Below are 12369 nucleotides of genomic sequence, written 5' to 3'. Positions count from 1 at the left end.
AGATATCACCCCACATTTATTAGGATGGCTACTATCAAAAAACAAAACAGGGACTTCCTTGGTGGTCCAGTGGTTAAGAATCCACCTCCCAATGCAGGGGAAGTGGGTTCGATCCCTGGTCGGGGAACTAACCCGTGTGCCACAACTAGAGAGAAGCCTGTGTGCTGCAACTAAGACTCGATGAAGCCAAGTAAATAAATAAATATTTAAAAAGAAAGAAAGAAAGAAAAGCAGTCAAACCCATAGAAAGAGAAAATGGAATGTTGATTGCCAGGGACTTCAGGAAGAGAGGAATGGGGAGTTATGGTTTGATGGGACAGAGTTTCAGTTGGAGAAGATGAAAAAATTCTGGAGATGGAATGTGGTGATGGTTGCATAACAGTGAATGCCATAGAACCGTACACTTACAAATGGTAAATTTTGTTATATGTATCTTATCACAATTAAAGAAAAAAATTTTAAGTGTACAGGGAATTCCCTGGTGGGCCAGTGGTTAGGACTGCCAAGGGCCCAGGTGCGATCCCTGGTCGGGGAACTAAGATCCCACATGTTGCGCAGCCAAAAAAATAATAATAATAATAATAATAATAATAATAACTAATTAAAAAAATTTTTTTTAGGTGCACAGTGATATGTAGATAGGGGAAAATAGGGTAATAAATGCCTGAAGTTTGGGGAAGAGTGATCTTGTCCAATGCCCTCCTGGCACCGCTGGAACGTCTGTCCATCTCAGAGACGGATAAGAGTTAGCTCAAGATGTACATGAGCAACGTGACCAGGGGCCAGGTGGCTCCTCTTGTCACTCACTGCGCATCCCCCTGGGGGTGCATCCGAGGAGCAGGCTGCAACTGGGTGCGCATGAAGATCACAGAGCGACAGCTTTAGGGAGAGGGGGCTCTATTACTTCTAGGCAAACGCCAGTCTATGCAATGCCGCCAGGCCTGAACCTCCTGGGGTAGGAGAAGACGTGAGGCCTTCAGGGCAGAGGTGCCATTTGAACAGAGCCTTGAAAAGAGCCATTTGAGAAGGAGGTGTTCTAGGTGGATGTACAAGAGCGAAGGCTGGGCATGCAGACTGGTGTGGGCTGATGGCCTTTGTGAGCAAGTCTCTGTGTTGAGAGATGCAGCCGAAGTATGGACAGAGTGGGTGGGAGGCTGGCATGAGCCTGCCAACCTCTGGGCCAGTTACTGATTTGCCCAGAATGAGGCATAGGTTGGTCACACGGTTTGGTCATTTTCCCTGCCTGGCCCCTTCAGCCCATTAGGATTGGGACAGAGCTTGTGTGGGATGGGAGGTCAGAGCTCCAGAGAGAGGACATCAAGATTAACTATTTGTTCAGGGATCCACAACTCATGTTCCTGAGAGAGATGGCCAGGCCAGGGCTTGGGTGGACTGACTCCATGCTGTCCATGTGCCAGATGCACGAGGAGGTCTGGAGTGGCATTTCCAGGAATTCCTGCCCCCTGGCCCTCCCCATCCTGTTGTATCATTCACTCATTATTCAGCGTGTACTCAGTTAGCTCCTTCTCCACATTTTTGTGTCCTAGGCCCTGGGAATTCATGGGCAAATGAGACTTGCAATCTCTGCCTTTTTGAAGAGCTCAGCCTCAGGGGCAGGAAGACACCTAGAGAGGCCATTCCAATTCCAGTGCTTTGAGGGGTCAGCCCGGGAGTTGTGGGAACATAGAGGAAGCCAAAATACCTAGTCAAAGGAAAGAAGTATCAGGGAAGGCTTCCTGGAGGAGGTGACATATGAGAAGCAACCACTAGAAGAAGGAACACTGTCAGTTTCTTCAGCCTCCCTTCCAATGGTGCAAGATCCAGCTATAGCCATAGGGGCATCAACACTGTCCCTCACCCCACTCTGGCCCAGGGCCCTGCTTCTGGGAACTGCCTCCATCTTCCATCCTCCCTTGGCCCTTCCCACCCATGCCCACAGTTCCAGGACCCTTCCTGAAACCTCTTCCCTAGGACACCAAGCTTCACCATCTCCATCACCCCCACCACTGCCCCGATTTTTCTTTTTCTCCTCCTTTGCTCAACAGGAAATTGGCATATCCTAATTATATACGATGTTCTGTAGATGTTGTAGTTAAGTATCCATCTGTAGATGGGTCATCCTTCTATTCTCCTCCTGGATGTTGAGAACGTTTTGTTAAAGGATACATTTTTTTTTTTTTTTTTTGGCCATGGCTCACGGGCCTAGCCACTCCACGGCATGTGGGATCTTCCCGGACCGGGGCACGAACCCGCGTCCCCTGCATCGGCAGGCAGATTCTCAACCACTGAGCCACCAGGGAAGCCCAAAGGATACATTTTTAAAGTAAAATGCAAAAAGCATTGTGCAGTGGAAACAGTATGGCAGTTCCTCAAAGAAATAAAAATAGAATTACCATATGATCCAGAGATTCTACTTCTGGGTACACTATATGCAAGAGAATTGAAAGCAGGATCTTGAAGAGATATTTATACAGCCATGCTCATAGCAGCATTATTCACAATAGTTAAAACATGGAAGCAACCCAAGTGTTTACTGATGGGTGAATGGATAGCAAAATGTAGTATATATGTACAATGGAATATTATTCAGCCTTAAAAAGGAAGGAAATTCTGACACATGCTACAACATGGATAAACCTTGAAGACATCCTAAATGAAATAGGTCAGTCACAAAAGGACAAGTATTATATGATTCCACTTATATGAGGTACCTAGAGTAATCAAATGAATAGATAGGGAATTCCCTGGTGGTCCAGTGGTTAGCACTCCATGATTTCACTGCCAGGCTGCACAGGTTCAATCCCTGGTTGGGGAACTAACTAAGATCCTGCAAGCTGCGTGGTGTGGCAAAAAAAAAAAAAAAAAAAAAGTAGAATGGTGGTTGCCAAGGGTTGGGGGAGGAGGGAATGGAGGGTTATTGTTTAATGGGTATAGAGTCTCAGTTTTGCAAGATGAAAAGAGTACTGGAGAAGGACGGTGGTGATGTTTGTACAACAATATGTGTAGTTAATACCAGTGAACTGCGTAGTACACACACATATATGCATATATATATATGTACATATCTCTCATAGTCAGGAATGCTGAAATGAATTTGCTAATAAATGCAAAACTGGCCCCTGCCGAGGATGGAATCAATTCCATTTTACCAGACAAGATTTGTTTGCATACTTATGAACTGAATTTTAAACAATTAAAAATAATATATCACATTTAACCCAATATATTCAAAATATTATCATTTAAACATGTAAACATTATTACTGAGATATTTTGCATTCTTTTTTTCATACCAAGATTGCAAAACGTCTCAAGTGCTCGGTAGCTACACGTGGTTAGTGGCTTCTGTGTTAGACAGCACAGCTGTAGATAACACCTAATATTCCTTTGAAAGAACATCCAAGAATCTTTTTGCCTTTTCCAAAGCCTTCTCCAATTTTTCCTGACAGTTTTTTTTTTTTCCCTGACAGTTTTTTAATTAAAAAAGAATTACCCAAGTCATCTATGTTCATTATACAAATATCAAATGCAGGTAACTGATGAGAAAAAAATCACAATAAATACCACCATCCATCCAGAGATAATCACAGATCCAGATTTTTTATGGCCTCTGAGACTTTATAGACACATTTTGTTATATATATTTTTTAAATAAATAATTTTATATATAATATAAATGTATAAACAATGTAGTTATATATTTTACAGTTTATGTTTTATTAATATATAATCTATGAAATTGTATTATTTTTAAGAGTTTTAAACTTTTCAGAATAGTTTCAGATTTACAGAATTATTGCAAAGAGTACAGAGAGTTCACTTATACCCCACACGCACTTTCCTCTGTTATTAATATCTTGCATTAGTAGTGCTACTGAACCAAACTTGTGTCTGCTCACCCGTGTGCAGTAAAGCCAATCTACTGACCGTGGGTTGTGGTGAAGGAAAGTGCAGCGTTTATTGCAGGACGCCAAGCAAGGAGCCCAGAGCAGCTAATGCTCAGAAAGCCTGAATTTTCCCAATGGGTTTCAGTGAGGCAGCTTTAAAAGCAAAGTGAGGATGGGGTGTCCCAGGTTATGCAATCAGCTCGTGCACAATTCTCTGATTGGTTTATGGTGAGGTAACAGGGTGGTGTCACAGGGATTAACATTATCAATCCTTAGGTGCCGATAGGTCTGGGGGCTACATGCTCATGATCATCAAGTAGTTAATTTCTTCCATTTGGTGGTGGTTTTAGCATCAGTAAAACAACTCAGGAAATGTGTACCAGATACTATTATCTATGTACTTCAGAGAGGAGCTAAAGCAGAGGATATGGGGGAGGGGTCTGTCCTGGGAAGGCCCCTTAGAGTCCTGCTCAGTTATAGTATGGTATATTTATCATAATTAATGAGCCAACATTGATACATTATTATTAAGGTCCATACCTCATTCAGATTTTTTCAGTTTTCCCCTAATGTCCTTTTACTGTTCCAGGATCCTATCCAGGATACCAGATTATATTTACTAGTGATGTCTTTTCTTAGGCTTACCTGTGACAGTTTCTTAGACTTTCCTTGTGTTTGATGACCTTGCTAGTTTTGAGAAGCACTACTCAGGTATTTTGTAGAATGCTCTTAAATTGGGATTTGTCTGATGTTTCTCATGATTAGACTCAGAGTAATTGTGTTTTGGGGAGGAAGTCTACAGGGGCCAAGTGCCATTTAAGGGCACATCAAATCAATCTGACAAACTATCAATCTGACTTATCACTATTGATGTTGACCTTGATCACCTGGTGAAATCATATTTATTTTTGACCAGAGAATATACGCACATGATACAAAAATTTAAATATACAAGTCTCTCTCTCACCCTGCCTCTTCCCCCCTCAAACACACAAAGGCTGCCTCACCAAAGATAATTACCTCCAATTTCTGAAGCCTGTGAATATATTACTTTACATGATTAAAGGGATTGTGCAGATATGGCTAAATTAAGTATTTTGAAACAGGGAGATTACTCTGGATTATCAGGATGGACCCAGTGTAAATACAAGCATCTTTATCATGAAACCAAGTTCCCCTAAAACCAAGTTCCTCTACCAAGTTTATGATTAACCTCTCTATTCAACACCTGTTCCCCTGAAGACTGAGGAGTATCAAAGAAAAGGAAGAATTGAAACTGTACAGGACCCTGTGGGGCCTTCCCAAGTACAAAGGCCTTTCTGTACTCCCCATCTCTTGTTTGTGGGAAAAAGGTTTCCACCTCCAATACCTTCTCTGAGTTCCAAAGGGCAGATTCAATTAGTAAGTAGAGTGAGGGAATACAGAAAGAAACGATAGTGCAGCCATGGGGCCTGCTCCTGGTTCCTCCTGGGGGGATGTAAGGAAAACCTGACATACATCTCTGAGTTCTTCTATAGGAACTAAGGCCCCTGCCCAGGTAGAGGGTGGTAACTTCAGGCTCAGTACAAGCACTGGGACCCCAGACTGGGTGGAACCGGAAGGCTGATGATTGAGATTCTTAGAACACCACACTGTTACCTCACCGCCAACTAAAGGAAGGTTACACACCCTGCAGCCCTCCCCCCCCCGCCTCCCAAATTTCCGTATAAAACCTTCTTCCCTGAAACCCATGGGGGAGTTCCGGCCTTTTGAGCACAAGCCACCCGTTCTCCTTGCATGGCCCTGGCAATAAGTCTTTCTCTGCTCCAAACTCTGATGTTCAGGTGTGTTTGGCCTCACTGTGCTTTGGGCACACAAACTTGCGTTAAGTGAGAATAAGAGGTTAGACAGGAGGGTCAGAGTCAGAGAAGGCATCGTGAAGACAGAAGCAGAAGGTGGAGTGATGTGGGGATATGAGCCAAGGAATGTGGTGGTCTTTAGAAGCTGGAAAAGGAAAGGAAATGGATATCCCCTAGAGACTCCAGAAGGAACACAGTGTTGACCTCCAGAACTATAAGATAATAAATGGTGTGGTTTTAAGTCTCTAAGTTAGTAGTAATTTGTTACAGCAGCAATAAGAAACAGGCACTGTCAAATCCCTTTACCAGTTTTTCTGCCAGTGAATGTCCAGCCTCGTCTTGAATGCCTCCAATGATGGGGATATCACTATCTACACAGGCACCCTGTTTTCTTTCCAGCAAGCTCTTTCTTCTGTGGAAACCTTCCTCCGTGGTAACCTCCCACCCATTGCATGCCCACCTCAAGCCCCAGTTCTTGGAGCAAGGATCAACAGACACAATCTAAATCCCTTGTACACATGAGGCTTTTATAGACATAAATTATCTCTCCTCCACGTTTAACATCCTCCAGCTTTGTCCTTGGCCAGTTTACAAAAAGGTATAAAAGCCAACTTTCTCTTGATGAGACTTCAGCTAAACACTTGTGGAATGGGATCCCATTGCCCGTGTCTTCCCATCCATGGAGGAGCCCATGGCAAAGTCCATAACCGAGCACACCCCCTTCCAAAAAGAATCATGTAGACCCCCTACTCACTTCCCCCAGGGGCTCAACAATAGTCTCGACCCTTTCGATAGTATTTGTCATTAAAAATAATGTCAAAACTTCAGGTTCCGAGCGTTGGCAAGTGACTAGAATTTAATAATATAGTTTCATTTCCATAGTATTTATTTTTATAGTTATTTTCTATTGATGGCAAGAGAAACTAATTTTCATTTTCAGTTCAGGCTAGTGTTTCCATTTAAAACATGTAAGTCGTAAAAAGACTGAACCAGATTAAGGATAACGGTAAATCTTGGCAACGCGGGTGGTTATTCATTGCGGATGACGAGGGGCTGTGTGGTTGGATCTGGAGCTACCAGGGACCTCAAAATTATTTGGATAATTCCCAAGCCGCGTCGCACCATACAGTGCACTAAAAAAGATGCCACAAAGACGCTTGCAAGAGTCAGGATGGCCGAGCGGTCTAAGGCGCTGCGTTCAGGTCGCAGTCTCCCCTGGAGGCGTGGGTTCGAATCCCACTTCTGACAATCTTCTTCTTTTTCTCTTTTCCTGTTCCAGGGTCTAAGGAGAGTGCCTTTGCGGTTTCAGATCGGATCTTTCTCTTTTACATTCCAAAAGTCAAATAAATATCATTAAGAAAAAAAACACCTTTTAAGAAGGAAATACTTGTTTCGTAAAAAGATTAATAGTATTACCTATTTGATGTGCCACTTTACGTGAAAAGCAAAAAAAAAAAGAAAGAAAACTGTAGGTTTGTCAGAAGTGGGATTCGAACCCACGCCTCCAGGGGAGACTGCGACCTGAACGCAGCGCCTTAGACCGCTCGGCCATCCTGACTACTGGCATACTTTTCTCCGAGCAATCCCCTTCAAAATTGGCTCTAGTGTGCGCATGCGTACGGAACCACGGGAACTGTCTTGTTCTCCTCCCTGCGTTGGGAGGAGCTAGATACTGGCGTTGACTCGAAGGGGAGGAGCGAGACGGAACGAGAAGGTGCAGAACTAGGCGCCTGGGCAGCGGCAGAGGGCGCGCGCGGTGTGGTGGACACTGAACGGCGGAGAGACCGAGGACTATTACTTCGACCCGTGTGCGTTCGTGCCGCCGACAGGCATTCATTCTGCATTCATGCATTTACTAATCACATCAGCTTTGATTCTTGCATATCTGTAAGTACCCTTGCATTTCTGCATACATGCCCTCTTGCCTGTTCCGATGTGTGTTTAACTCATTCACTCAGGCTCCAGGTTACACCGAGTCCTGCAGCGGCACAGCCGGATCCACCCTTTTTCCTGACCGTGTTCCTAGTTCGCAAACCTTGCTTGGCACACAGTTGGCGTGCAGGGAACGTCCCCGGATTAATCCGTCCCTCGCCTCCTCCTTCCCGCAGTGCGTCATTTCGTGATTCACGTCTCCTCCCTAGCCCCAGACTTACCCACGCGCTGGCTCTGCCCAGGGACCAGAAGACCTCAGGTCGCGAGGGTACCTTTCTCCACGGGATTTCGGGGAGGCTTGCATACAAAACAGAATTTCCGCCCTTAAGACACATTCAAGCCTGGGGCGAAGGGAGAAAGATAAGAAATACGTGAAAGGTAAAATGGCAAAAAAAAAAAAAAAAAAAAAAAAAAAAAAGAAAGAAAGAAAAAGAAAAAGAAAGAAAAGGTTAAAGGTTCTGCTAAGTGCAAGAAAGAGGTTGCCAGGAAACTTGCAAGAGACTTTGAAATAGGCCAAGAAAGATAACTGGGTGTCCTGTTTGGGGCACCAGTCCTGGCTGGCTGATTCTCAAGGGCCTGCACCTTTCATTACTTCTATATACAAATGATTCTTATTCACGGAAATGCAAGTGGATTTTGTTGGAGTGGAATGCAATTAATTACTGCCCTGTGGATATTGACCATTTTTACATCTGTATTATAAATCCATCTGTGATTGCAAATATATGTATGTCCTTTGAGTCGGTTGTAACATCTTACTGGTTTCCCCACAAATTACTGAGTTAGATGAAATCTTTGACTTGTGTTCATTTTATAATTATGTGAGAATCACGATTTTACCTTAAAAAAAGTCTCTTTTAATAGTGATCAAGGGTGACTAGGGGGACTTCCCTGGTGGCGCAGTGGTTAAAATCTGCCTGCCAATGCAGGGAACATGGGTTCGATCACTGGTCGAGGAAGATCCCACATGCGGCGGAGCCCATGAGCCACAACTACTGAGTTCGCATGATGCTACTATTGAAGCCCAAGCGCTCTAGGGCCCACGTGCTGCAACTGCTGAAGCCTGCGCGCCTAGAGCCTGTGGTCCCCAATAAGAGGCGCCACTGAAATGAGAAGCCCGCGCACCCCAGTGAAGAGTAGCTCCCCGCTCACCACAACTAGAGAAAGCCTGTGCAGCAACAAAGACCCAACGCAGCCTCCCCACCAAAAAAAAAAAAAGTGACTAGGGGCTCCCACCATAAAAAATGGTACTGATGGACCTAGTGGCAGGGCAAGAATAAAGATACAGACGTAGAGAACGGACTTGAGGACACAGTGGGGGAAGGGGAAGCTGGGACGAAGTGAGAGAGTAGCACTGACATATATACACTACCAAATGTAAAACAGATAGCTACAGCTCAGTGCTTTGTGATGACCTAGAGGGGTGCGATAGGGAGGGGAGATGGGGTTATGGGGATATATCTTATAGCTGATTCACTTTGTTGTACAGCAGAAACTAACACAACATTGTAAAGCAATTATACTCCAATAAAGATGTATGAAAAGAAAAAAAAAGAGTGACTAGGGGCTCTCATAGGAAGGGTGGTCAGGGAGGGCCACTCTCAGAGGAGGTGACAATGAGTTCCAAAGGGAGAGACGAGTACAGTCAAAGCCGGGAGTAGCAGTGTTCCAGGTGGGAGGCATAGCCAGTGCAAAGGTCCTGAGTCAGGGAGGGGCTGCGGTCTGTTGGAGGGGCAGCAAGGCCAATGGGGCAAGGGTACGGGTGGCAGGAGGCTGAAGTCCATTTCACACATGGCTGGGATGCCAGGAAGAGGAGTTTGGCTTTTCTTCTGTGTGTGTTGGAGTCACTGGAGTGTTTAAAAGCAGGCGAGTGACATGATTCAGTTGGCCTTTCAAAATGATCCCTTTGGCTGCTGTAGGAGAAAGGACATGAGAGGCAAGAGAAAAATCAAGAGTCCAGGGAGAAGGCCATGGAAAGGAGGATGAGAGATGATGGTGGCTGGACCAGGGAAGTGGAGATGCAAAAGGTGGTCAACTTCAAGATTCAGGATGTGGCTGGGGGATGTGTGTGTGTGTGTGTGTGTGTGCGCGTGAATGTGGAGAGAGGGGATGCAGGGATGCAACAGAAAGTCACCAAGATCATAGAGGTTATCCGATGCTCACAACTGCCCTTTGAGATCAGTGCTGTGGGCAGGAGCTGCTTCCTACTCCTACTCCGGGGAGCTCAGGCTCACACAGGCTGAGTGATTTGCCAACATCCTCTTTGGGGCAGAAGCCCTGTGCTCTCCACCTCTGGAACCCTCCCCTCATGCCGTACACCACCAACCTTTCTATGGGCGCATCGTTTTAGAGGTAAGAAAACCGTGGCAAGCCCAGAGCTGGAGCCCAAGCCAGACCCTCTCTGCCTGCTCCCCTCCTGGCCTGGCTGGGAGAAAGTGCTCATTGGATGGAGGTGCTGAGGCCCCACTCAGCCCTACCTCCTGCGTTTGGGTGGATGGTCAGCTGTCCTCCCCTGACACCTTTCAGGTGCCAGATCTGTGGCGTGGAGGAAGCCATTTCGGGATCCCATTCCAGCTTCAGACCCCCAAGACCAAAAATGGGAAAGGACCACTATTCCTGTTTGTTCCATTTCCCCCTTATCAGCAGCCTAGACACCAACGATGGATCCTCGAGGGACAGACCTCACTCATTTTCCACTCTGGGCATTTGTCCAGGTTGGAAGAGGAAAGTCCCCTGAGCTCAGCCTGGAAAGTCTACCAGCAACTGGGGAAGTCCCGGCACGGAACTGCTCAGCCCTAATAGGGACAGATGGAGTCAGTCCCTGTGGGGACCTGGTGCTCAGCCAGCCCAGGGGCCTGAAAGGGGGAATCCTAGCATCCCTGTGACCTTGGCACACATACCCACCTCTGCTTGGGAAAAGAGTGGCAGGAAGCTGAGTTTTAGCAAATGCCTCCTTTACATCCATTATTTCACTTAATGTTCATAACATCACCACAACACCGAATATCATTACCTCCATTTACAGATGAGGAAAATGAGGCTCAGAGAGGCCAAAGTAACTTACCCAGAGTCACACACATGATAAGTGGAACCTGATTTTTCTGGCTTAATACTTTTTTTCAATACTCCTTCTTGAGAACTATTCTGAGCCTAGGACTATTCTGAGCCTAGAACTGTGACAGGTACTTTATTTACATTGTTTCTTTTTAAAAGCAAAAGCCATGAGGGCTTGCCAACTAAGGTGGCACGCTGGATTTGGAGACGTTAATTTTAGTTCTGTTTTCATTATTGGAGGAGACTTAAAAGAAAGGGTAGGCTTTTCCCAGCAAGCCAGTCCAAGTGGCAAGGCCAAGCTTTTGTGCCTCAGGCTCTGATTTCCTTGGCCAAGGTTCAGGGACAGAAGCCATCAGGCGCCAGTAGTGGATCCCTGCCAAGGCCTGGTTTGGGCATCCTGATGCACTGAGGGGGGACCTCAGGGGTGAAGCGGATGAAGCAGGTGTGGATCTCTGATGGGGTGGGATAGGAACTGCTTGGTCCCTCTGGAGCCAGAGCCAAAGACCTCAGATCCCCCCTTGGTGTGGAGAGTTGGGCAACCCAGTTCCCTGATTTTGAATGGATCATGTGGACAGTGGTGACCAGAATGGACCAAAGGCCAGAAGCTCACTTCCAAGTTCTGTAGACTTTTTATCATGCCCCCAAGGCCTTTGATCACCCTAGAAAGAGAACCCCAGGAATGGGGGAGACTCTGTAGCACGCCACTCTGATAAGCAAGAGGTGTAGAGGCAATTTTGACTTGAGGCAGCATGGCTGAGCATCTCAGTGTGTGGATTCTGGAAACACCTGAGTTGAAATCTTGTTTCTGCTAGTTCTGTGACCATCGGGAGTTACTTAGCCTCTCTGTCCCTCTGTTCCTCAGTTTCCCAATCTGTAAAATGAATTTAGGAATAGTATCTGCCTCAAAGGGTTGTATAGATTGAAGAGTTAATACATGCTCAACATTTAGAGTTCCTGGAATAGAATAAATGCTTTAAATGTTAGCCTAGAAAAATAAAGCAATGTACCATTTCTTCCTTTCCCCCCCCCAGGAACTGCCAAAGTATTCGTGTTTAATAGCACAACTGACCAAGGTCCAAGATATGAAGTTACCGTGTTCAGGAAACGTGGGGGGCACGGGAGGGAAATCACTCTATAAATTAACTCTATAGTATATGGTAAGAAGAATGCACACTTTATAATATAAAACCTGTCGACACACAGTAGTAGACCATCGTCTTCTCTTGGCTTGTAAAAAGGTTGTTCCAGATTCCAGTGCAGATGAGCAACCTTCAGCTCTTCTGTGTGGCAGGGATCTTGTTTTCACCATCCAGCTCTTCCACCCCAGCCTGTGTCATGAGGTCTCTGATATTTTTCTCCAGGTCATCCATGCGACTGCTCATGTCATCAATTCTTCCAATGATCTGGTCGGACATGGTCTGAAATTTATCTTGCATCTGTTGCAGGGGTGTCTGCACCACCGAAGTGAGATCCTGCACGGCCTTGGGGTCAGTCTTGGCCATCTCCCCAGTTCCCAGCTTGACGGTGCTGTCTCACACCATCACCTACATTGCTGTTTGTCCCCAGTGTACCATTTCTTGCACCTGCTGAATATTGTGGAGCAAGTGCCCACCTGTCAAACTGACTTTGCAGAAGTAGTGTCTATAGGGCCATCCCGA

The 12369-nt window shown here is 45.7% G+C and overlaps 2 non-coding genes and 1 pseudogene across 2 annotated transcripts; 1 reads left to right on the top strand and 2 right to left on the bottom strand.

Moving 5' to 3' along the window:
• Positions 1-6890: 6890 nt before the first annotated feature.
• On the top strand, positions 6891-6973 carry TRNAL-CAG (transfer RNA leucine (anticodon CAG)). The gene has a single exon. It is a non-coding gene; the product is annotated as a tRNA-Leu (tRNA).
• Positions 6974-7200: 227 nt separating this feature from the next.
• On the bottom strand, positions 7201-7283 carry TRNAL-CAG (transfer RNA leucine (anticodon CAG)). The gene has a single exon. It is a non-coding gene; the product is annotated as a tRNA-Leu (tRNA).
• A 4684-nt stretch (positions 7284-11967) lies between these two features.
• LOC101323485 (heat shock factor-binding protein 1 pseudogene) lies at positions 11968-12213 on the bottom strand (annotated as a pseudogene).
• Positions 12214-12369: the final 156 nt, after the last annotated feature.

Source organism: Tursiops truncatus, chromosome 19 (assembly GCF_011762595.2).
Source record: "Tursiops truncatus isolate mTurTru1 chromosome 19, mTurTru1.mat.Y, whole genome shotgun sequence".
In the NCBI taxonomy this organism is placed as follows: Eukaryota; Metazoa; Chordata; class Mammalia; order Artiodactyla; family Delphinidae; genus Tursiops; species Tursiops truncatus.
Note: the sequence above shows the minus strand (reverse complement) of the source record. Positions and strands in the feature narration are given on the sequence as shown.